At 45.6% G+C, this 25484-nt stretch overlaps 1 protein-coding gene across 2 annotated transcripts in view; it reads right to left on the minus strand.

Moving 5' to 3' along the window:
* ST8SIA5 (ST8 alpha-N-acetyl-neuraminide alpha-2,8-sialyltransferase 5) overlaps positions 1-25484 on the minus strand; it is a 189133-nt gene that overhangs the window by 2693 nt on the left and 160956 nt on the right. The gene's annotated exons all lie outside the window — the stretch shown is intronic.

The following is a 25484-nucleotide window of genomic DNA, read 5'->3' on the forward strand; positions in this document are numbered from 1 at the left end:
GGGCAGTGCCACAAGGCACATGGCACACGGCACACAGGGTACAATTACTGGTCATCACAGAAATGATTCATAGTAGTAACTTAAGCATACAATGAGGGGACAGTTAGGTAACCAGTATGTTGTGTTGCTCACCTTTGTATAAGTGGGATGGAGACCGGCAGCAGCATGGTCGCCGATCTCAATCCCGACATCGGAATCCCGGCAAAGGATTTAACATAGGCGTCGAAATACTGATGCCTATGTTAATCCCGACGCCGGAATGCAGAGGAAGCCAGCCCGAATGAAGATAAGTCCGGGCGCCCTTAGCGTTAGCTGCGAGGGGGGAAGGGTTAGGATTAGGGAGTCTAGCGGGGTTAGGTTTGGGGGGAAGAGTAGAGTTAGGCACCCCTAGGGGGGAGGTTTAAGGTAAGGCACCCCCAGGGAGAGAATAGGGTTCGGTGGCCCCCCTGGGATGGTTAGGTTTAGGGAGCGGTAAGAGGGTGTTAGAGTTAGGCACCCCTGGGGGGGAGGTCAGGGTTAAGCACTAGGGGGGGAGGTTAGAGATAGGCACCCCTGGAGGGGAGGTTAGCGTTAAGCACTAGGGGGGGGAGGTTAGGGTTAGGCACTACTAAGGAAGGGTTAGGGTAAAGGGAGGGACAGGGGAGGGTTAGGGTACTTATCTTCTCCAGTCGGGCATCCGTTGTCGGGATTTAAACCGGCTGCTGAATAGCCGCCGATATTTCAATCCCATTCCGTATAAATCCAGCGTAGACAGAAATGTACCTAATTTCTGTGATGGTGCCAATGAGCAGAGGTGTCGTTGTTTCCCTTCTCTTCCATATAATTCCCTTTATCATCAGTCTTATGTGATCATACTTTCACAATATAAAATATCGGGAGTGTGGCCTAGGTGTAACATATATGTGTGACCTAACTGGGTGCGTGATCGGGAAGAGAATGAACACACGTGCAAAAGATGTGAATCCCACACTGTACTGCATGAATGCTGATTACTGCTCCTTTGAAAAACTACAACAGTTTGGGCCCCATTTAATAATGATGCTTATTACCAGCGGCGTATTTTATTTAGTATCGCAGTGATGCTGACGAATATGCAGTTGGTATTTAACATTACTTACCAGTGTTTATTAAACGGGGGACATGACCCATTTAGCGAGTCCTAAAAGGGTAGAGTCTCATTCTTACATGGGGTCCTTTGAATTATTATTATTGCATCACACTATGATTATTTCCTCATTTATTGTAGCGTGTAATAACCAAAGATACCGGTGAGCGACAATGTCACCTGGGGCGATATTACATTTAGAAAGTACAGTAGCAAGAGACATAACTTACAATGGCCTCCTACGTCAGGGGTTCAGCATCTCTGTATGTAGCCATTTTCAGCGAGACGCACACAACACACCTGAGATGTTGCGCCTTATGGGAGTGTCACCAGCGCGTTAACATCTGGTGCAAGTTCCGATGGTCTAAAGAGGCACCAGACGGTAATGCAGCGTCTAAAGACGCTGCGAGTGGGCGTCTCAGTACTTTTGGACGCATGAATGTACACCAGGAAAGGGCTATGTAGCGGAATTAGCATAAAGACACAGACGCAACTGCGCCAAAAGAAGCAGCCACAGCCGCGTCCGAATCTGAATGTGTTTTTCCTGATAGAGAGAATGAGCTGAGGAGCTGGATAAACACTTATACAAAGAACATTTTGTGAATGTCAGATTTGAGGTTAGATAATTCCAGCCTGGCTTTTCAATGATTACCAACAAGTGTTTCCCGTGCCGCTCTGCTGCTTCCCCCTCCGTGCATGTCACTTACAGTATATAAAAAAGCAAACTTAAATACTGAATGGCTCATTTAGATTTGGACAATGTATAAATTGCCCATCAAAACACCAAAACTGCACATGGAATACAGATGTGTCCTCATACATCTATGGGTAAATTTACTAAAGTGAGAGTTTTTACAAGTGAGTTTTAGAAGAGATGTTGCCCTTAGCAACCAATCAGATTCTAGCTAGTATCTTCTAGAAGGTACTATTTAAATGTTAAGTAGAATCTGATTGGTTGCAATGGGCAACATCTCTTCTAAAACTCACTTCTAAAAACTCTCACTTTAGTAAATTTACACCCTAGCCTCAGCGTGACCCGTGTGTGCAGCTCTGCTAGTGCGGAGTGTCTTTTTTTCGCAAATCCATCTGAGTCGCAATGTCATATGACTAGGACGCACCAGCAGACTGAGATGATTAATGTGCAGTGGCGTAACTAGGATTGTTGCCGCTATAAGAATAAGGGAGGGAAGGGAAAGCCTAGGCTGAGTACAGTAAGGAGCCAGAATAAGGAAGGAAGGGAAAGCCTAGGCTGAGTACAGTAAGGAGACAGAATAAGGAAAGGAAAGGAAAGCCTAGGCTGAGTACAGTAAGGATACAGAATAAGGAAAGGAAGGGAAAGCCTAGGCTGAGTAGAGTAAGGATACAGAATAAGGAAAGGAAGGGAAAGCCTATGCTGAGTACAGTAAGGAGACAGAATAAGGAAAGGAAGGGAAAGCCTAGGCTGAGTACAGTAAGGAGACAGAATATGGAAAGGAAGGGAAAGCCTAGGCTGAGAACAGTAAGGATACAGAATAAGGAAAGGAAGGGAAAGCCTAGGCTGAGTACAGTAAGGATACAGAATAAGGAAAGGAAGGGAAAGCCTAGGCTGAGTACAGTAAGGATACAGAATAAGGAAAGGAAGGGAAAGTCTAGGCTGAGTACAGTAAGGAGACAGAATAAGGAAAGGAAGGGAAAGCCTAGGCTGAGTACAGTAAGGAGCCAGAATGAGGGAGGGAAGGGAAAGCCTAGGCTGAGAACAGTAAGGAGACAGAATAAGGAAAGGAAGGGAAAGCCTAGGCTGAGTACAGTAAGGAGACAGAATAAGGGAGGGAAGGGAAAGCCTAGGCTGAGTACAGTAAGTAGACAGAATAAGGAAAGGAAAGGAAAGCCTAGGCTGAGTACAGTAAGGAAACAGAACAAGGAAAGGAAGTGAAAGCCTAGGCTAAGTACAGTAAGAAGCCAGAAAAAGGGAGGGAAGGGAAAGCCTAGGCTGAGAACAGTAAGGAGACAGAATAAGGAAAGGAAAGGAAGCCTAGGCTGCGTACAGTAAGGACACAGAATAAGGAAAGGAAGGGAAAGCCTAGGCAGAGTACAGTAAGGACACAGAATAAGGGAGGGAAGGGAAAGCCTAGTCTGAGTACAGTAAGGATACAGAATAAGGAATGAAAGGGAAAGCTTAGTCTGAGTACAGTAAGGATACAGAATAAGGAAAGGAAAGGAAAGCCTAGGCTGAGTACAGTAAGGAGACATAATAAGGAAAGGAAGGGAAAGCCTAGGCTGAGAACAGTAAGGAAACAGAATAAGGAAAGGAAGGGAAAGCCTAGGCTGAGAACAGTAAGGAGATATAATAAGGAAAGGAAGGGAAAGCCTAGGCTGAGTACAGTAAGGATACAGAATAAGGAAAGGAAGGGAAAGCCTAGGCTGAGTACAGTAAGCACACAGAATAAGGAAAGGAAAGGAAAGCCTAGGCTGAGTACAGTAAGGAGCCAGAATAAGGGAGGGAAGGGAAAGCCTAGTCTGAGTACAGTAAGGAGACAGAATAAGGAAAGGAAGGGAAAGCCGAGGCTGAGTACAGTAAGGAGCCAGAATAAGGAAAGGAAGGGAAAGCCTAGGCTGAGTACAGTAAGGAGACAGAATAAGTAAAGGAAGGGAAAGCCTAGGCTGAGTACAGTAAGGAGACAGAATATGGAAAGGAAGGGAAAGCCTAGGCTGAGTACAGTAAGGATACAGAATAAGGAAAGGAAGGGAAAGCCTAGGCTGAGTACAGTAAGGAGACAGAATAAGGAAAAGAAAGGAAAGCATAGGCTGAGTACAGTAAGGAGACAGAATAAGGAAAGGAAGGGAAAGCCTAGGCTGAGTACAGTAAGGAGACAGAATAAGGAAAGGAAGGGAAAGCCTAGGCTGAGTACAGTAAGGACACAGAATAAGTAAAGGAAGGGAAAGCCTAGGCTGAGTACAGTAAGGAGACAGAATAAGTAAAGGAAGGGAAAGTCTAGGCTGAGTACAGTAAGGAGATAGAATAAGGAAAGGAAGGGAAAGCCTAGGCTGAGTACAGTAAGGAGCCAGAATGAGGGAGGGAAGGGAAAGCCTAGGTTGAGTACAGTAAGGAGACAGAATAAGGAAAGGAAGGGAAAGCCTAGGCTGAGTACAGTAAGGAGACAGAATAAGGAAAGGAAGGGAAAGCCTAGGCTGAGAACAGTAAGGAGACAGAATAAGGCAAGGAAAGGAAAGGAAAGCCTAGGCTGCGGACAGTAAGGACACAGAATAAGGAAAGGAAGGGAAAGCCTAGGCTGAGTACAGTAAGGAGCCAGAATTAGGGAGGGAAGGGAAAGCCTAGGCTGAGTACAGTAAGGAGACAGAATAAGGAAAGGAAGGGAAAGCCTAGGCTGAGTACAGTAAGGAGCCAGAATAAGGAAAGGAAGGGAAAGCCTAGGCTGAGTACAGTAAGGAGACAGAATAAGGAAAGGAAAGGAAAGCCTAGGCTGCGGACAGTAAGGACACAGAATAAGGAAAGGAAGGGAAAGCCTAGGCTGAGTACAGTAAGGACACAGAATAAGGGAGGGAAGGGAAAGCCTAGTCTGAGTACAGTAAGGATACAGAATAAGGAAAGAAAGGGAAAGCTTAGTCTGAGTACAGTAAGGATACAGAATAAGGGAGGGAAGGGAAAGCCTAGGCAGAGTACAGTAAGGAAACATAATAAGGAAAGGAAGGGAAAGCCTAGGCTGAGTACAGTAAGGAGACATAATAAGGAAAGGAAGGGAAAGCCTAGGCAGAGTACAGTAAAGATACAGAATAAGGAAAGGAAGGGAAAGCCTAGGCTGAGTACAGTAAGCAGACAGAAAAAGGAAAGGAAAGCCTAGGCTGAGTATAGTAAGGAGCCAGAATAAGGGGGGGAAGGGAAAGCCTAGTCTGAGTACAGTAAGGAGACAGAATAAGGAAAGGAAGGAAAAGCCTAGGCTGAGTGCAGTAAGGAGCCAGAATAATGGAGGGAAGGGAAAGCCTAGGCTGAGTACAGTAAGGATACAGAATAAGTCAAGGAAGGGAAAGCCTAGGCTGACTACAGGAAGGAGCCAGAATAAGGGAAGGAAGGGAAAGCCTAGGCAGAGTACAGTAAGGAGCCAGAATAAGGGAGGGATGGGAAAGCCTAGGCTGAGTACAGTAAGGAGACAGAATAAAAAAAGGAAGGAAAAGCCTAGGCTGAGTATAGTAAGGAGAGAATAAGGAAAGGAAGGGAAAGCCTAGGCTGAGCACAGTAAGGAGGCAGAATAAGGAAAGGGAAGTCTAGGCTGAGAACAGTAAGGAGACAGAATAAGGAAAGGAAGGGAAAGACTACGTTGAGTACAGTAAGGAGCCAGAATAAGTAAAGGAAGGGAAAGCCTAGGCTGAGTACAGTAAGGAGACAGAATAAGGAAAGGAAGGAAAAGCCTAGGCTGAGTACAGTAAGGAGACAGAATAAGGAAAGGAAGGGAAAGCCTAGGCTGAGTACAGTAAGGACACAGAATAAAGAAAGGAAGGGAAAGCCTAGGCTGAGTACAGTAAGGAGACAGAATAAGGAAAGGAAGGGAAAGCCTAGGCTGAGTACAGTAAGGACACAGAATAAGGAAAGGAAGGGAAAGTCTAGGCTGAGTACAGTAAGGAGACAGAATAAGGAAGGAAGGGAAAGCCTAGGCTGAGTACAGTAAGGAGACAGAATAAGGAAAGGAAAGGAAAGCCTAGGCTGAGTACAGTAAGGATACAGAATAAGGAAAGGAAGGGAAAGCCTAGGCTGAGTAGAGTAAGGATACAGAATAAGGAAAGGAAGGGAAAGCCTATGCTGAGTACAGTAAGGAGACAGAATAAGGAAAGGAAGGGAAAGCCTAGGCTGAGTACAGTAAGGAGACAGAATATGGAAAGGAAGGGAAAGCCTAGGCTGAGAACAGTAAGGATACAGAATAAGGAAAGGAAGGGAAAGCCTAGGCTGAGTACAGTAAGGATACAGAATAAGGAAAGGAAGGGAAAGCCTAGGCTGAGTACAGTAAGGATACAGAATAAGGAAAGGAAGGGAAAGTCTAGGCTGAGTACAGTAAGGAGACAGAATAAGGAAAGGAAGGGAAAGCCTAGGCTGAGTACAGTAAGGAGCCAGAATGAGGGAGGGAAGGGAAAGCCTAGGCTGAGAACAGTAAGGAGACAGAATAAGGAAAGGAAGGGAAAGCCTAGGCTGAGTACAGTAAGGAGACAGAATAAGGGAGGGAAGGGAAAGCCTAGGCTGAGTACAGTAAGTAGACAGAATAAGGAAAGGAAAGGAAAGCCTAGGCTGAGTACAGTAAGGAAACAGAACAAGGAAAGGAAGTGAAAGCCTAGGCTAAGTACAGTAAGAAGCCAGAAAAAGGGAGGGAAGGGAAAGCCTAGGCTGAGAACAGTAAGGAGACAGAATAAGGAAAGGAAAGGAAGCCTAGGCTGCGTACAGTAAGGACACAGAATAAGGAAAGGAAGGGAAAGCCTAGGCAGAGTACAGTAAGGACACAGAATAAGGGAGGGAAGGGAAAGCCTAGTCTGAGTACAGTAAGGATACAGAATAAGGAATGAAAGGGAAAGCTTAGTCTGAGTACAGTAAGGATACAGAATAAGGAAAGGAAAGGAAAGCCTAGGCTGAGTACAGTAAGGAGACATAATAAGGAAAGGAAGGGAAAGCCTAGGCTGAGAACAGTAAGGAAACAGAATAAGGAAAGGAAGGGAAAGCCTAGGCTGAGAACAGTAAGGAGATATAATAAGGAAAGGAAGGGAAAGCCTAGGCTGAGTACAGTAAGGATACAGAATAAGGAAAGGAAGGGAAAGCCTAGGCTGAGTACAGTAAGCACACAGAATAAGGAAAGGAAAGGAAAGCCTAGGCTGAGTACAGTAAGGAGCCAGAATAAGGGAGGGAAGGGAAAGCCTAGTCTGAGTACAGTAAGGAGACAGAATAAGGAAAGGAAGGGAAAGCCGAGGCTGAGTACAGTAAGGAGCCAGAATAAGGAAAGGAAGGGAAAGCCTAGGCTGAGTACAGTAAGGAGACAGAATAAGTAAAGGAAGGGAAAGCCTAGGCTGAGTACAGTAAGGAGACAGAATATGGAAAGGAAGGGAAAGCCTAGGCTGAGTACAGTAAGGATACAGAATAAGGAAAGGAAGGGAAAGCCTAGGCTGAGTACAGTAAGGAGACAGAATAAGGAAAAGAAAGGAAAGCATAGGCTGAGTACAGTAAGGAGACAGAATAAGGAAAGGAAGGGAAAGCCTAGGCTGAGTACAGTAAGGAGACAGAATAAGGAAAGGAAGGGAAAGCCTAGGCTGAGTACAGTAAGGACACAGAATAAGTAAAGGAAGGGAAAGCCTAGGCTGAGTACAGTAAGGAGACAGAATAAGTAAAGGAAGGGAAAGTCTAGGCTGAGTACAGTAAGGAGATAGAATAAGGAAAGGAAGGGAAAGCCTAGGCTGAGTACAGTAAGGAGCCAGAATGAGGGAGGGAAGGGAAAGCCTAGGTTGAGTACAGTAAGGAGACAGAATAAGGAAAGGAAGGGAAAGCCTAGGCTGAGTACAGTAAGGAGACAGAATAAGGAAAGGAAGGGAAAGCCTAGGCTGAGAACAGTAAGGAGACAGAATAAGGCAAGGAAAGGAAAGGAAAGCCTAGGCTGCGGACAGTAAGGACACAGAATAAGGAAAGGAAGGGAAAGCCTAGGCTGAGTACAGTAAGGAGCCAGAATTAGGGAGGGAAGGGAAAGCCTAGGCTGAGTACAGTAAGGAGACAGAATAAGGAAAGGAAGGGAAAGCCTAGGCTGAGTACAGTAAGGAGCCAGAATAAGGAAAGGAAGGGAAAGCCTAGGCTGAGTACAGTAAGGAGACAGAATAAGGAAAGGAAAGGAAAGCCTAGGCTGCGGACAGTAAGGACACAGAATAAGGAAAGGAAGGGAAAGCCTAGGCTGAGTACAGTAAGGACACAGAATAAGGGAGGGAAGGGAAAGCCTAGTCTGAGTACAGTAAGGATACAGAATAAGGAAAGAAAGGGAAAGCTTAGTCTGAGTACAGTAAGGATACAGAATAAGGGAGGGAAGGGAAAGCCTAGGCAGAGTACAGTAAGGAAACATAATAAGGAAAGGAAGGGAAAGCCTAGGCTGAGTACAGTAAGGAGACATAATAAGGAAAGGAAGGGAAAGCCTAGGCAGAGTACAGTAAAGATACAGAATAAGGAAAGGAAGGGAAAGCCTAGGCTGAGTACAGTAAGCAGACAGAAAAAGGAAAGGAAAGCCTAGGCTGAGTATAGTAAGGAGCCAGAATAAGGGGGGGAAGGGAAAGCCTAGTCTGAGTACAGTAAGGAGACAGAATAAGGAAAGGAAGGAAAAGCCTAGGCTGAGTGCAGTAAGGAGCCAGAATAATGGAGGGAAGGGAAAGCCTAGGCTGAGTACAGTAAGGATACAGAATAAGTCAAGGAAGGGAAAGCCTAGGCTGACTACAGGAAGGAGCCAGAATAAGGGAAGGAAGTGAAAGCCTAGGCAGAGTACAGTAAGGAGCCAGAATAAGGGAGGGATGGGAAAGCCTAGGCTGAGTACAGTAAGGAGACAGAATAAAAAAAGGAAGGAAAAGCCTAGGCTGAGTATAGTAAGGAGAGAATAAGGAAAGGAAGGGAAAGCCTAGGCTGAGCACAGTAAGGAGGCAGAATAAGGAAAGGGAAGTCTAGGCTGAGAACAGTAAGGAGACAGAATAAGGAAAGGAAGGGAAAGACTACGTTGAGTACAGTAAGGAGCCAGAATAAGTAAAGGAAGGGAAAGCCTAGGCTGAGTACAGTAAGGAGACAGAATAAGGAAAGGAAGGAAAAGCCTAGGCTGAGTACAGTAAGGAGACAGAATAAGGAAAGGAAGGGAAAGCCTAGGCTGAGTACAGTAAGGACACAGAATAAAGAAAGGAAGGGAAAGCCTAGGCTGAGTTCAGTAAGGATACAGAATAAGGAAACGAAGGGAAAGCCTAGGCTGAGTACAGTAAGGACACAGAATAAGGAAATGAAGGGAAAGTCTAGGCTGAGTACAGTAAGGAGACAGAATAAGGAAAGGGAAAGCCTAGGCTGAGTACAGTAAGGAGAGAATAAGGAAAGGAAGGGAAAGCCTAGGCTGAGTACAGTAAGGAGACAGAATAAGGAAAGGGAAGTCTAGGCTGAGAACAGTAAGGAGACAAAATAAGGAAAGGAAGGGAAAGCCTACGTTGAGTACAGTAAGGAGCCAGAATAAGTAAAGGAAGGGAAAGCCTAGGCTGAGTACAGTAAGGACACAGAATAAGGAAAGGAAGGGAAAGCCTAGGCTGAGTACAGTAAGGAGACAGAATAAGGAAAGGAAGGGAAAGCCTAGGCTGAGTACAGTAAGGAGACAGAATAAGGGAGGGAAGGGAAAGTCTAGGCTGAGTACAGTAAGGAGACAGAATAAGGAAAGGAAGGGAAAGCCTAGGCTGAGTTCAGTAAGGATACAGAATAAGGAAACGAAGGGAAAGCCTAGGCTGAGTACAGTAAGGAGACAGAATAAGGGAGGGAAGGGAAAGTCTAGGCTGAGTACAGTAAGGAGACAGAATAAGGAAACGAAGGGAAAGCCTAGGCTGAGTACAGTAAGGAGACAGAATAAGGGAGGGAAGGGAAGTCTAGGCTGAGTACAGTAAGGATACAGAATAAGGAAAGGAAGGGAAAGCCTAGGCTGAGTACAGTAAGGAGACAGAATAAGGAAAGGAAGGGAAAGCCTAGGCTGAGTACAGTAAGGAGACAGAATAAGGAAACGAAGGGAAGGCCTAGGCTGAGTACAGTAAGGAGACAGAATAAGGAAAGGAAGGGAAAGCCTAGGCTGAGTACAGTAAGGATACAGAATAAGGAAAGGAAGGGAAAGCCTAGGCTGAGTACAGTAAGGAGACAGAATAAGGGAGGGAAGGGAAAGTCTAGGCTGAGTACAGTAAGGAGACAGAATAAGGAAAGGAAGGGAAAGTCTAGGCTGAGTACAGTAAGGACACAGAATAAGGAAAGGAAGGGAAAGCCTAGGCTGAGAAAAGCAAGGAGCCAGAATAAGGAAAGGAAGGGAAAGTCTAGGCTGGGTACAGTAAGGAGCCAGAATAAGGAAAGGAAGGGAAAGCCTAGGCTGAGTACAGTAAGGAGACAGAATAAGGAAAGGAAGGGAAAGCCTAGGCTGAGTACAGTAAGGACACAGAATAAGGAAAGGAAGGGAAAGTCTAGGCTGAGTACAGTAAGGAGACAGAATAAGGAAAGGGAAAGCCTAGGCTGAGTACAGTAAGGAGAGAATAAGGAAAGGAAGGGAAAGCCTAGGCTGAGTACAGTAAGGAGACAGAATAAGGAAAGGGAAGTCTAGGCTGAGAACAGTAAGGAGACAAAATAAGGAAAGGAAGGGAAAGCCTACGTTGAGTACAGTAAGGAGCCAGAATAAGTAAAGGAAGGGAAAGCCTAGGCTGAGTACAGTAAGGACACAGAATAAGGAAAGGAAGGGAAAGCCTAGGCTGAGTACAGTAAGGAGACAGAATAAGGAAAGGAAGGGAAAGCCTAGGCTGAGCACAGTAAGGAGACAGAATAAGGGAGGGAAGGGAAAGTCTAGGCTGAGTACAGTAAGGAGACAGAATAAGGAAAGGAAGGGAAAGCCTAGGCTGAGTTCAGTAAGGATACAGAATAAGGAAACGAAGGGAAAGCCTAGGCTGAGTACAGTAAGGAGACAGAATAAGGGAGGGAAGGGAAAGTCTAGGCTGAGTACAGTAAGGAGACAGAATAAGGAAACGAAGGGAAAGCCTAGGCTGAGTACAGTAAGGAGACAGAATAAGGGAGGGAAGGGAAGTCTAGGCTGAGTACAGTAAGGATACAGAATAAGGAAAGGAAGGGAAAGACTAGGCTGAGTACAGTAAGGAGACAGAATAAGGAAAGGAAGGGAAAGCCTAGGCTGAGTACAGTAAGGAGACAGAATAAGGAAACGAAGGGAAGGCCTAGGCTGAGTACAGTAAGGAGACAGAATAAGGAAAGGAAGGGAAAGCCTAGGCTGAGTACAGTAAGGATACAGAATAAGGAAAGGAAGGGAAAGCCTAGGCTGAGTACAGTAAGGAGACAGAATAAGGGAGGGAAGGGAAAGTCTAGGCTGAGTACAGTAAGGAGACAGAATAAGGAAAGGAAGGGAAAGTCTAGGCTGAGTACAGTAAGGACACAGAATAAGGAAAGGAAGGGAAAGCCTAGGCTGAGAAAAGCAAGGAGCCAGAATAAGGAAAGGAAGGGAAAGTCTAGGCTGGGTACAGTAAGGAGCCAGAATAAGGAAAGGAAGGGAAAGCCTAGGCTGAGTACAGTAAGGAGACAGAATAAGGAAAGGAAGGGAAAGCCTAGGCTGAGTACAGTAAGGATACAGAATAACCAAAGGAAGGGAAATCCTTGGCTGAGTACAGTAAGGAGACAGAATAAGGAAAGGAAGGGAAAGCCTAGGCTGAGTACAGTAAGGAGACAGAATAAGGAAAGGAAGGGAAAGCCTAGGCTGAGTACAGTAAGCAGACAGAAAAAGGAAAGGAAAGCCTAGGCTGAGTATAGTAAGGAGCCAGAATAAGGGGGGGAAGGGAAAGCCTAGTCTGAGTACAGTAAGGAGACAGAATAAGGAAAGGAAGGAAAAGCCTAGGCTGAGTGCAGTAAGGAGCCAGAATAATGGAGGGAAGGGAAAGCCTAGGCTGAGTACAGTAAGGATACAGAATAAGTCAAGGAAGGGAAAGCCTAGGCTGACTACAGGAAGGAGCCAGAATAAGGGAAGGAAGTGAAAGCCTAGGCAGAGTACAGTAAGGAGCCAGAATAAGGGAGGGATGGGAAAGCCTAGGCTGAGTACAGTAAGGAGACAGAATAAAAAAAGGAAGGAAAAGCCTAGGCTGAGTATAGTAAGGAGAGAATAAGGAAAGGAAGGGAAAGCCTAGGCTGAGCACAGTAAGGAGGCAGAATAAGGAAAGGGAAGTCTAGGCTGAGAACAGTAAGGAGACAGAATAAGGAAAGGAAGGGAAAGACTACGTTGAGTACAGTAAGGAGCCAGAATAAGTAAAGGAAGGGAAAGCCTAGGCTGAGTACAGTAAGGAGACAGAATAAGGAAAGGAAGGAAAAGCCTAGGCTGAGTACAGTAAGGAGACAGAATAAGGAAAGGAAGGGAAAGCCTAGGCTGAGTACAGTAAGGACACAGAATAAAGAAAGGAAGGGAAAGCCTAGGCTGAGTTCAGTAAGGATACAGAATAAGGAAACGAAGGGAAAGCCTAGGCTGAGTACAGTAAGGACACAGAATAAGGAAAGGAAGGGAAAGTCTAGGCTGAGTACAGTAAGGAGACAGAATAAGGAAAGGGAAAGCCTAGGCTGAGTACAGTAAGGAGAGAATAAGGAAAGGAAGGGAAAGCCTAGGCTGAGTACAGTAAGGAGACAGAATAAGGAAAGGGAAGTCTAGGCTGAGAACAGTAAGGAGACAAAATAAGGAAAGGAAGGGAAAGCCTACGTTGAGTACAGTAAGGAGCCAGAATAAGTAAAGGAAGGGAAAGCCTAGGCTGAGTACAGTAAGGACACAGAATAAGGAAAGGAAGGGAAAGCCTAGGCTGAGTACAGTAAGGAGACAGAATAAGGAAAGGAAGGGAAAGCCTAGGCTGAGTACAGTAAGGAGACAGAATAAGGGAGGGAAGGGAAAGTCTAGGCTGAGTACAGTAAGGAGACAGAATAAGGAAAGGAAGGGAAAGCCTAGGCTGAGTTCAGTAAGGATACAGAATAAGGAAACGAAGGGAAAGCCTAGGCTGAGTACAGTAAGGAGACAGAATAAGGGAGGGAAGGGAAAGTCTAGGCTGAGTACAGTAAGGAGACAGAATAAGGAAACGAAGGGAAAGCCTAGGCTGAGTACAGTAAGGAGACAGAATAAGGGAGGGAAGGGAAGTCTAGGCTGAGTACAGTAAGGATACAGAATAAGGAAAGGAAGGGAAAGCCTAGGCTGAGTACAGTAAGGAGACAGAATAAGGAAAGGAAGGGAAAGCCTAGGCTGAGTACAGTAAGGAGACAGAATAAGGAAACGAAGGGAAGGCCTAGGCTGAGTACAGTAAGGAGACAGAATAAGGAAAGGAAGGGAAAGCCTAGGCTGAGTACAGTAAGGATACAGAATAAGGAAAGGAAGGGAAAGCCTAGGCTGAGTACAGTAAGGAGACAGAATAAGGGAGGGAAGGGAAAGTCTAGGCTGAGTACAGTAAGGAGACAGAATAAGGAAAGGAAGGGAAAGTCTAGGCTGAGTACAGTAAGGACACAGAATAAGGAAAGGAAGGGAAAGCCTAGGCTGAGAAAAGCAAGGAGCCAGAATAAGGAAAGGAAGGGAAAGTCTAGGCTGGGTACAGTAAGGAGCCAGAATAAGGAAAGGAAGGGAAAGCCTAGGCTGAGTACAGTAAGGAGACAGAATAAGGAAAGGAAGGGAAAGCCTAGGCTGAGTACAGTAAGGACACAGAATAAGGAAAGGAAGGGAAAGTCTAGGCTGAGTACAGTAAGGAGACAGAATAAGGAAAGGGAAAGCCTAGGCTGAGTACAGTAAGGATACAGAATAAGTCAAGGAAGGGAAAGCCTAGGCTGACTACAGGAAGGAGCCAGAATAAGGGAAGGAAGTGAAAGCCTAGGCAGAGTACAGTAAGGAGCCAGAATAAGGGAGGGATGGGAAAGCCTAGGCTGAGTACAGTAAGGAGACAGAATAAAAAAAGGAAGGAAAAGCCTAGGCTGAGTATAGTAAGGAGAGAATAAGGAAAGGAAGGGAAAGCCTAGGCTGAGCACAGTAAGGAGGCAGAATAAGGAAAGGGAAGTCTAGGCTGAGAACAGTAAGGAGACAGAATAAGGAAAGGAAGGGAAAGACTACGTTGAGTACAGTAAGGAGCCAGAATAAGTAAAGGAAGGGAAAGCCTAGGCTGAGTACAGTAAGGAGACAGAATAAGGAAAGGAAGGAAAAGCCTAGGCTGAGTACAGTAAGGAGACAGAATAAGGAAAGGAAGGGAAAGCCTAGGCTGAGTACAGTAAGGACACAGAATAAAGAAAGGAAGGGAAAGCCTAGGCTGAGTTCAGTAAGGATACAGAATAAGGAAACGAAGGGAAAGCCTAGGCTGAGTACAGTAAGGACACAGAATAAGGAAATGAAGGGAAAGTCTAGGCTGAGTACAGTAAGGAGACAGAATAAGGAAAGGGAAAGCCTAGGCTGAGTACAGTAAGGAGAGAATAAGGAAAGGAAGGGAAAGCCTAGGCTGAGTACAGTAAGGAGACAGAATAAGGAAAGGGAAGTCTAGGCTGAGAACAGTAAGGAGACAAAATAAGGAAAGGAAGGGAAAGCCTACGTTGAGTACAGTAAGGAGCCAGAATAAGTAAAGGAAGGGAAAGCCTAGGCTGAGTACAGTAAGGACACAGAATAAGGAAAGGAAGGGAAAGCCTAGGCTGAGTACAGTAAGGAGACAGAATAAGGAAAGGAAGGGAAAGCCTAGGCTGAGTACAGTAAGGAGACAGAATAAGGGAGGGAAGGGAAAGTCTAGGCTGAGTACAGTAAGGAGACAGAATAAGGAAAGGAAGGGAAAGCCTAGGCTGAGTTCAGTAAGGATACAGAATAAGGAAACGAAGGGAAAGCCTAGGCTGAGTACAGTAAGGAGACAGAATAAGGGAGGGAAGGGAAAGTCTAGGCTGAGTACAGTAAGGAGACAGAATAAGGAAACGAAGGGAAAGCCTAGGCTGAGTACAGTAAGGAGACAGAATAAGGGAGGGAAGGGAAGTCTAGGCTGAGTACAGTAAGGATACAGAATAAGGAAAGGAAGGGAAAGCCTAGGCTGAGTACAGTAAGGAGACAGAATAAGGAAAGGAAGGGAAAGCCTAGGCTGAGTACAGTAAGGAGACAGAATAAGGAAACGAAGGGAAGGCCTAGGCTGAGTACAGTAAGGAGACAGAATAAGGAAAGGAAGGGAAAGCCTAGGCTGAGTACAGTAAGGATACAGAATAAGGAAAGGAAGGGAAAGCCTAGGCTGAGTACAGTAAGGAGACAGAATAAGGGAGGGAAGGGAAAGTCTAGGCTGAGTACAGTAAGGAGACAGAATAAGGAAAGGAAGGGAAAGTCTAGGCTGAGTACAGTAAGGACACAGAATAAGGAAAGGAAGGGAAAGCCTAGGCTGAGAAAAGCAAGGAGCCAGAATAAGGAAAGGAAGGGAAAGTCTAGGCTGGGTACAGTAAGGAGCCAGAATAAGGAAAGGAAGGGAAAGCCTAGGCTGAGTACAGTAAGGAGACAGAATAAGGAAAGGAAGGGAAAGCCTAGGCTGAGTACAGTAAGGACACAGAATAAGGAAAGGAAGGGAAAGTCTAGGCTGAGTACAGTAAGGAGACAGAATAAGGAAAGGGAAAGCCTAGGCTGAGTACAGTAAGGAGAGAATAAGGAAAGGAAGGGAAAGCCTAGGCTGAGTACAGTAAGGAGACAGAATAAGGAAAGGGAAGTCTAGGCTGAGAACAGTAAGGAGACAAAATAAGGAAAGGAAGGGAAAGCCTACGTTGAGTACAGTAAGGAGCCAGAATAAGTAAAGGAAGGGAAAGCCTAGGCTGAGTACAGTAAGGACACAGAATAAGGAAAGGAAGGGAAAGCCTAGGCTGAGTACAGTAAGGAGACAGAATAAGGAAAGGAAGGGAAAGCCTAGGCTGAGCACAGTAAGGAGACAGAATAAGGGAGGGAAGGGAAAGTCTAGGCTGAGTACAGTAAGGAGACAGAATAAGGAAAGGAAGGGAAAGCCTAGGCTGAGTTCAGTAAGGATACAGAATAAGGAAACGAAGGGAAAGCCTAGGCTGAGTACAGTAAGGAGACAGAATAAGGGAGGGAAGGGAAAGTCTAGGCTGAGTACAGTAAGGAGACAGAATAAGGAAACGAAGGGAAAGCCTAGGCTGAGTACAGTAAGGAGACAGAATAAGGGAGGGAAGGGAAGTCTAGGCTGAGTACAGTAAGGATACAGAATAAGGAAAGGAAGGGAAAGACTAGGCTGAGTACAGTAAGGAGACAGAATAAGGAAAGGAAGGGAAAGCCTAGGCTGAGTACAGTAAGGAGACAGAATAAGGAAACGAAGGGAAGGCCTAGGCTGAGTACAGTAAGGAGACAGAATAAGGAAAGGAAGGGAAAGCCTAGGCTGAGTACAGTAAGGATACAGAATAAGGAAAGGAAGGGAAAGCCTAGGCTGAGTACAGTAAGGAGACAGAATAAGGGAGGGAAGGGAAAGTCTAGGCTGAGTACAGTAAGGAGACAGAATAAGGAAAGGAAGGGAAAGTCTAGGCTGAGTACAGTAAGGACACAGAATAAGGAAAGGAAGGGAAAGCCTAGGCTGAGAAAAGCAAGGAGCCAGAATAAGGAAAGGAAGGGAAAGTCTAGGCTGGGTACAGTAAGGAGCCAGAATAAGGAAAGGAAGGGAAAGCCTAGGCTGAGTACAGTAAGGAGACAGAATAAGGAAAGGAAGGGAAAGCCTAGGCTGAGTACAGTAAGGATACAGAATAACCAAAGGAAGGGAAATCCTTGGCTGAGTACAGTAAGGAGACAGAATAAGGAAAGGAAGGGAAAGCCTAGGCTGAGTACAGTAAGGAGACAGAATAAGGAAAGGAAGGGAAAGCCTAGGCTGAGTACAGTAAGCAGACAGAAAAAGGAAAGGAAAGCCTAGGCTGAGTATAGTAAGGAGCCAGAATAAGGGGGGGAAGGGAAAGCCTAGTCTGAGTACAGTAAGGAGACAGAATAAGGAAAGGAAGGAAAAGCCTAGGCTGAGTGCAGTAAGGAGCCAGAATAATGGAGGGAAGGGAAAGCCTAGGCTGAGTACAGTAAGGATACAGAATAAGTCAAGGAAGGGAAAGCCTAGGCTGACTACAGGAAGGAGCCAGAATAAGGGAAGGAAGTGAAAGCCTAGGCAGAGTACAGTAAGGAGCCAGAATAAGGGAGGGATGGGAAAGCCTAGGCTGAGTACAGTAAGGAGACAGAATAAAAAAAGGAAGGAAAAGCCTAGGCTGAGTATAGTAAGGAGAGAATAAGGAAAGGAAGGGAAAGCCTAGGCTGAGCACAGTAAGGAGGCAGAATAAGGAAAGGGAAGTCTAGGCTGAGAACAGTAAGGAGACAGAATAAGGAAAGGAAGGGAAAGACTACGTTGAGTACAGTAAGGAGCCAGAATAAGTAAAGGAAGGGAAAGCCTAGGCTGAGTACAGTAAGGAGACAGAATAAGGAAAGGAAGGAAAAGCCTAGGCTGAGTACAGTAAGGAGACAGAATAAGGAAAGGAAGGGAAAGCCTAGGCTGAGTACAGTAAGGACACAGAATAAAGAAAGGAAGGGAAAGCCTAGGCTGAGTTCAGTAAGGATACAGAATAAGGAAACGAAGGGAAAGCCTAGGCTGAGTACAGTAAGGACACAGAATAAGGAAAGGAAGGGAAAGTCTAGGCTGAGTACAGTAAGGAGACAGAATAAGGAAAGGGAAAGCCTAGGCTGAGTACAGTAAGGAGAGAATAAGGAAAGGAAGGGAAAGCCTAGGCTGAGTACAGTAAGGAGACAGAATAAGGAAAGGGAAGTCTAGGCTGAGAACAGTAAGGAGACAAAATAAGGAAAGGAAGGGAAAGCCTACGTTGAGTACAGTAAGGAGCCAGAATAAGTAAAGGAAGGGAAAGCCTAGGCTGAGTACAGTAAGGACACAGAATAAGGAAAGGAAGGGAAAGCCTAGGCTGAGTACAGTAAGGAGACAGAATAAGGAAAGGAAGGGAAAGCCTAGGCTGAGTACAGTAAGGAGACAGAATAAGGGAGGGAAGGGAAAGTCTAGGCTGAGTACAGTAAGGAGACAGAATAAGGAAAGGAAGGGAAAGCCTAGGCTGAGTTCAGTAAGGATACAGAATAAGGAAACGAAGGGAAAGCCTAGGCTGAGTACAGTAAGGAGACAGAATAAGGGAGGGAAGGGAAAGTCTAGGCTGAGTACAGTAAGGAGACAGAATAAGGAAACGAAGGGAAAGCCTAGGCTGAGTACAGTAAGGAGACAGAATAAGGGAGGGAAGGGAAGTCTAGGCTGAGTACAGTAAGGATACAGAATAAGGAAAGGAAGGGAAAGCCTAGGCTGAGTACAGTAAGGAGACAGAATAAGGAAAGGAAGGGAAAGCCTAGGCTGAGTACAGTAAGGAGACAGAATAAGGAAACGAAGGGAAGGCCTAGGCTGAGTACAGTAAGGAGACAGAATAAGGAAAGGAAGGGAAAGCCTAGGCTGAGTACAGTAAGGATACAGAATAAGGAAAGGAAGGGAAAGCCTAGGCTGAGTACAGTAAGGAGACAGAATAAGGGAGGGAAGGGAAAGTCTAGGCTGAGTACAGTAAGGAGACAGAATAAGGAAAGGAAGGGAAAGTCTAGGCTGAGTACAGTAAGGACACAGAATAAGGAAAGGAAGGGAAAGCCTAGGCTGAGAAAAGCAAGGAGCCAGAATAAGGAAAGGAAGGGAAAGTCTAGGCTGGGTACAGTAAGGAGCCAGAATAAGGAAAGGAAGGGAAAGCCTAGGCTGAGTACAGTAAGGAGACAGAATAAGGAAAGGAAGGGAAAGCCTAGGCTGAGTACAGTAAGGACACAGAATAAGGAAAGGAAGGGAAAGTCTAGGCTGAGTACAGTAAGGAGACAGAATAAGGAAAGGGAAAGCCTAGGCTGAGTACAGTAAGGAGAGAATAAGGAAAGGAAGGGAAAGCCTAGGCTGAGTACAGTAAGGAGACAGAATAAGGAAAGGGAAGTCTAGGCTGAGAACAGTAAGGAGACAAAATAAGGAAAGGAAGGGAAAGCCTACGTTGAGTACAGTAAGGAGCCAGAATAAGTAAAGGAAGGGAAAGCCTAGGCTGAGTACAGTAAGGACACAGAATAAGGAAAGGAAGGGAAAGCCTAGGCTGAGTACAGTAAGGAGACAGAATAAGGAAAGGAAGGGAAAGCCTAGGCTGAGCACAGTAAGGAGACAGAATAAGGGAGGGAAGGGAAAGTCTAGGCTGAGTACAGTAAGGAGACAGAATAAGGAAAGGAAGGGAAAGCCTAGGCTGAGTTCAGTAAGGATACAGAATAAGGAAACGAAGGGAAAGCCTAGGCTGAGTACAGTAAGGAGACAGAATAAGGGAGGGAAGGGAAAGTCTAGGCTGAGTACAGTAAGGAGACAGAATAAGGAAACGAAGGGAAAGCCTAGGCTGAGTACAGTAAGGAGACAGAATAAGGGAGGGAAGGGAAGTCTAGGCTGAGTACAGTAAGGATACAGAATAAGGAAAGGAAGGGAAAGCCTAGGCTGAGTACAGTAAGGAGACAGAATAAGGAAAGGAAGGGAAAGCCTAGGCTGAGTACAGTAAGGAGACAGAATAAGGAAACGAAGGGAAGGCCTAGGCTGAGTACAGTAAGGAGACAGAATAAGGAAAGGAAGGGAAAGCCTAGGCTGAGTACAGTAAGGATACAGAATAAGGAAAGGAAGGGAAAGCCTAGGCTGAGTACAGTAAGGAGACAGAATAAGGGAGGGAAGGGAAAGTCTAGGCTGAGTACAGTAAGGAGACAGAATAAGGAAAGGAAGGGAAAGTCTAGGCTGAGTACAGTAAGGACACAGAATAAGGAAAGGAAGGGAAAGCCTAGGCTGAGAAAAGCAAGGAGCCAGAATAAGGAAAGGAAGGGAAAGTCTAGGCTGGGTACAGTAAGGAGCCAGAATAAGGAAAGGAAGGGAAAGCCTAGGCTGAGTACAGTAAGGAGACAGAATAAGGAAAGGAAGGGAAAGCCTAGGCTGAGTACAGTAAGGATACAGAATAACCAAAGGAAGGGAAATCCTTGGCTGAGTACAGTAAGGAGACAGAATAAGGAAAGGAAGGGAAAGCCTAGGCTGAGAACAGTAAGGAGATAAAATAAGGAAAGGAAGGGAAAGCCTAGGCTGAGTACAGTAAGGAGACAGAATAAGTAAAGGAAGGGAAAGCCTAGGCTAAGTACAGTAAGGATACAGAATAAGGAAAGGAAGGGAAAGCCTAGGCTGAGTACAGTAAGGAGACAGAATAAGGAAATGAAGGGAAAGCCTAGGCTGAGTACAGTAAGGAGACAGAATAAGTAAAGGAAGGGAACGTCTAGGCTGAGAACAGTAAGGAGACAGAAAAAGTAAAGGAAGGGAAAGTCTAGGCTGAGTACAGTAAGAACACAGAATAAGTAAAGGAAGGGAAAGCCTAGCCTGAGTACAGTAAGGAGCCAGAATAAAAGAGGGAAGGGAAAGCCTAGGTTGAGTACAGTAAGGAGCCAGAGTAAAAGAGGGAAGGGAAAGCCTAGTCTGAGTACAGTAAGGACGCAGAATAAGTAAAGGAAGGGAAAGCCTAGGCTGAGTATAGTAAGAAGACAGAACAAGGAAAGGAAGGGAAAGCCTAGGCTGAGTACAGTAATGAGACAGAATAAGGGAGGGAAGGGAATGCCTAGGCTGAGTACAGCAAGGAGCCAGAAAAAGGAAAGGAAGGGAAAGCCTAGGCTGAGTACAGTAAGGAGACAGAATAAGGGAGGGAAGGGAATGCCTAGGCTGAGTACAGTAAGGAGCCAGAAAAAGGAAAGGAAGGGAAAGCCTAGGCTGAGTACATTAAGGAGACAGAATAAGTAAAGGAAGGGAAAGCCTAGGCTGAGTACAGTAAGGAGACAGAATAAGGAAAGGAAGGGAAAACCTAGGCTGAGTACAGTAAGAAGACAGAACAAGGAAAGGAAGGGAAAGCCTAGGCTGAGTACAGTAAGGAGACAGAATAAGGGAGGTAAGGGAAAGCCTAGGCTGAGTACAGTAAGGAGCCAGAAAAAGAAAAGGAAGGGAAAGCCTAGGCTGAGTACAGTAAGGAGACAGAATAATTAAAGGAAGGGAAAGCCTAGGCTGAGTACAGTAAGGAGACAGAATAAGGAAAGGAAGGGAAAGCCTAGGCTGAGTGCAGTAAATAGCCAGAATAATGGAGGGAAGGGAAAGCCTAGGCTGAGTACAGTAAGGATACAGAATAAGGAAAGGAAGGAAAAGCCTAGGCTGAGTACAGTAAGGAGCCAGAATAAGGGAGGGAAGGGAAAGCCTAGGCAGAGTACAGTAAGGAGCCAGAATAAGGGAGGGAAGGGAAAGCCTAGGCTGAGTACAGTAAGGAGACAGAATAAGGAAAGGAAGGGAAAGCCTAGGCTGCGTACAGTAAAGAGAGAATAAGGAAAGGAAGGGAAAGCCTAGGCTGAGTACAGTAAGGAGACAGAATAAGGAAAGGGAAGTCTAGGCTGAGAACAGTAAGGAGACAGAATAAGGAAAGGAAGGGAAAGCCTACGTTGAGTACAGTAAGGAGCCAGAATAAGTAAAGGAAGGGAAAGCCTAGGCTGAGTACAGTAAGGAGACAGAATAAGGAAAGGAAGGAAAAGCCTAGGCTGAGTATAGTAAGGAGAGAATAAGGAAAGGAAGGGAAAGCCTAGGCTGAGCACAGTAAGGAGGCAGAATAAGGAAAGGGAAGTCTAGGCTGAGAACAGTAAGGAGACAGAATAAGGAAAGGAAGGGAAAGACTACGTTGAGTACAGTAAGGAGCCAGCATAAGTAAAGGAAGGGAAAGCCTAGGCTGAGTACAGTAAGGAGACAGAATAAGTAAAGGAAGGGAAAGCCTAGGCTGAGTACAGTAAGGAGACAGAGTAAGGGAGGGAAGGGATAGGCTATGCTGAGTACAGTAAGGAGCCAGAATAAGGAAAGGAAGGGAAAGCCTAGGCTGAGTACAATAAGGAGACAGAATAAGGGAAGGAAGGGAAAGCCTAGGCTGAGTACAGTAAGGAGCCAGAATAAGAGAGGGAAGGGAAAGCCTAGGCTGAGTACAGTAAGGAGACAGAATAAGGAAAGGAAGGGAAAGCCTAGGCTGAGTACAGTAAGGACACTGAATAAGTAAAGGAAGGGAAAGCCTAGGCTGAGTACAGTAAGGATACAGAATAAGGAAAGGAAGGGAAAGCCTTGGCTGAGTACAGTAAGGAGACAGTATAAGTAAAGGAAGGGAAAGTTTAGGCTGAGTACAGTAAGAACACAGAATAAGTAAAGGAAGGGAAAGCCTAGCCTGAGTACAGTAAGGAGCCAGAATAAGGGAGGGAAGGGAAAGCCTAGGTTGAGTACAGTAAGGAGCCAGAATAAGGGAGGAAAGGGAAAGCCTAGGCTGAGTACAGTAAGGACACAGAATAAGTAAAGGAAGGGAAAGCCAAGGCTAAATACAGTAAGGAGACAGAATAAGGAAAGGAAGGGAAAGCCTAGGCTGAGTACAGTAAGAAGACAGAACAAGGAAAGGAAGGGAAAGAATAGGCTGAGTACAGTAAGGAGACAGAATAAGTAAAGGAAGGGAAAGCCTAGGCTGAGTACAGTAAGGAGACAGAGTAAGGGAGGGAAGGGATAGGCTAGGCTGAGTACAGTAAGGAGCCAGAATAAGGAAAGGAAGGGAAAGCCTAGGCTGAGTACAGAAAGGAGACAGAATAAGGGAGGGAAGGGAAATCCTAGGCTGCGTACAGTAAGGAGAGAATAAGGAAAGGAAGGGAAAGCCTAGGCTGAGTACAGTAAGGAGACAGAATAAGGAAAGGGAAGTCTAGGCTGAGAACAGTAAGGAGACAGAATAAGGAAAGGAAGGGAAAGCCTACGTTGAGTACAGTAAGGAGCCAGAATAAGTAAAGGAAGGGAAAGCCTAGGCTGAGTACAGTAAGGAGACAGAATAAGGAAAGGAAGGAAAAGCCTAGGCTGAGTATAGTAAGGAGAGAATAAGGAAAGGAAGGGAAAGCCTAGGCTGAGCACAGTAAGGAGGCAGAATAAGGAAAGGGAAGTCTAGGCTGAGAACAGTAAGGAGACAGAATAAGGAAAGGAAGGGAAAGACTACGTTGAGTACAGTAAGGAGCCAGAATAAGTAAAGGAAGGGAAAGCCTAGGCTGAGTACAGTAAGGAGACAGAATAAGGAAAGGAAGGAAAAGCCTAGGCTGAGTACAGTAAGGAGACAGAATAAGGAAAGGAAGGGAAAGCCTAGGCTGAGTACAGTAAGGACACAGAATAAAGAAAGGAAGGGAAAGCCTAGGCTGAGTACAGTAAGGACACAGAATAAGGAAAGGAAGGGAAAGTCTAGGCTGAGTACAGTAAGGAGCCAGAATAAGGAAAGGAAGGGAAAGCATAGGCTGTGTACAGTAAGGAGACAGAATAAGGGAGGGAAGGGAAAGTCTAGGCTGAGAACAGTAAGGAGACAGAATAAGGAAAGGAAGGGAAAGCCTAGGCTGAGTTCAGTAAGGATACAGAATAAGGAAACGAAGGGAAAGCCTAGGCTGAGTACAGTAAGGAGACAGAATAAGGGAGGGAAGGGAAAGTCTAGGCTGAGTACAGTAAGGAGACAGAATAAGTAAAGGAAGGGATAGCCTAGGCTGAGTACAGTAAGGATACAGAATAAGGAAAGGAAGGGAAAGCCTAGGCTGAGTACAGTAAGGAGACAGAATAAGTAAAGGAAGGGAAAGCCTAGGCTGAGTAGAGTAAGGAGACAGAATAAGTAAAGGAAGGGAAAGTCTAGGCTGAGTACAGTAAGAACACAGAATAAGTAAAGGAAGGGAAAGCCTAGCCTGAGTACAGTAAGGAGCCAGAATAAGGGAGGGAAGGGAAAGCCTAGGTTGAGTACAGTAAGGAACCAGAATAAGGGAGGGAAGGGAAAGCCTAGGCTGAGTACAGTAAGGACACAGAATAAGTAAAGGAAGGGAAAGCCTAGGCTGAATACAGTAAGGAGACAGAATAAGGAAAGGAAGGGAAAGCCTAGGCTGAGTACAGTAAGAAGACAGAACAAGGAAAGGAAGGGAAAGCCTAGGCTGAGTACAGTAAGGAGACAGAATAAGTAAAGGAAGGGAAAGCCTAGGCTGAGTACAGTAAGAAGACAGAGTAAGGGAGGGAAGGGATAGGCTAGGCTGAGTACAGTAAGGAGCCAGAATAAGGAAAGGAAGGGAAAGCCTAGGCTGAGTACAATAAGGAGACAAAATAAGGGAAGGAAGGGAAAGCCTAGGCTGAGTACAGTAAGGAGCCAGAATAAGAGAGGGAAGGGAAAGCCTAGGCTGAGTACAGTAAGGAGACAGAATAAGGAAAGGAAGGGAAAGCCTAGGCTGAGTACAGTAAGGACACTGAATAAGTAAAGGAAGGGAAAGCCTAGGCTGAGTACAGTAAGGATACAGAATAAGGAAAGGAAGGGAAAGCCTTGGCTGAGTACAGTAAGGAGACAGTATAAGTAAAGGAAGGGAAAGTTTAGGCTGAGTACAGTAAGAACACAGAATAAGTAAAGGAAGGGAAAGCCTAGCCTGAGTACAGTAAGGAGCCAGAATAAGGGAGGGAAGGGAAAGCCTGGGATGAGTACAGTAAGGAGCCAGAATAAGGGAGGAAAGGGAAAGCCTAGGCTGAGTACAGTAAGGACACAGAATAAGTAAAGGAAGGGAAAGCCAAGGCTAAATACAGTAAGGAGACAGAATAAGGAAAGGAAGGGAAAGCCTAGGCTGAGTACAGTAAGAAGACAGAACAAGGAAAGGAAGGGAAAGAATAGGCTGAGAACAGTAAGGAGACAGAATAAGTAAAGGAAGGGAAAGCCTAGGCTGAGTACAGTAAGGAGACAGAGTAAGGGAGGGAAGGGATAGGCTAGGCTGAGTACAGTAAGGAGCCAGAATAAGGAAAGGAAGGGAAAGCCTAGGCTGAGTACAGAAAGGAGACAGAATAAGGGAGGGAAGGGATAGGCTAGGCTGAGTAAAGGAAGGAGACAGAATAAGTAAAGGAAGGGAAAGCCTAGGCTGAGTACAGTAAGAAGCCAGAATAAGGGAGGGAAGGGAAAGCCTAGGCCGAGTACAGTAAGGGGACAGAATAAGGAAAGGAAGGGAAAGCCTAGGCTGATTACATTAAGAACACAGAATAAGTAAAGGAAGGGAAAGCCTAGCCTGAGTACAGTAAGGAGCCAGAATAAGGGAGGGAAGGGAAAGCCTAGGTTGAGTACAGTAAGGAGCCAGAATACGGGAGGGAAGGGAAAGCCTAGTCTGAGTACAGTAAGGACACAGAATAAGTAAAGGAAGGGAAAGCCTAGGCTGAGTACAGTAAGGAGACAGAATAAGGAAAGGAAGGGAAAGCCTAGGCTGAGTACAGTAAGAAGACAGAACAAGGAAAGGAAGGGAAAGCCTAGGCTGAGTACAGTAAGGAGACAGAATAAGGGAGGGAAGGGAATGCCTAGGCTGAGTACAGTAAGGAGCCAGAAAAAGTAAAGGAAGGGAAAGTCTAGGCTGAGTACAGTAAGGAGACAGAATAAGGAAAGGAAGGGAAAGCCTAGGCTGAGTACAGTAAGGACACAGAATAAGTAAAGGAAGGGAAAGCCTAGGCTGAGTACAGTAAGGAGACAGAATAAGTAAAGGAAGGGAAAGTCTAGGCTGAGTACAGTAAG

This window comes from Taudactylus pleione, unplaced genomic scaffold (genome assembly GCF_031769625.1).
Source record: "Taudactylus pleione unplaced genomic scaffold, aTauple2 ptg000189l, whole genome shotgun sequence".
NCBI classification, from domain to species: Eukaryota; Metazoa; Chordata; class Amphibia; order Anura; family Myobatrachidae; genus Taudactylus; species Taudactylus pleione.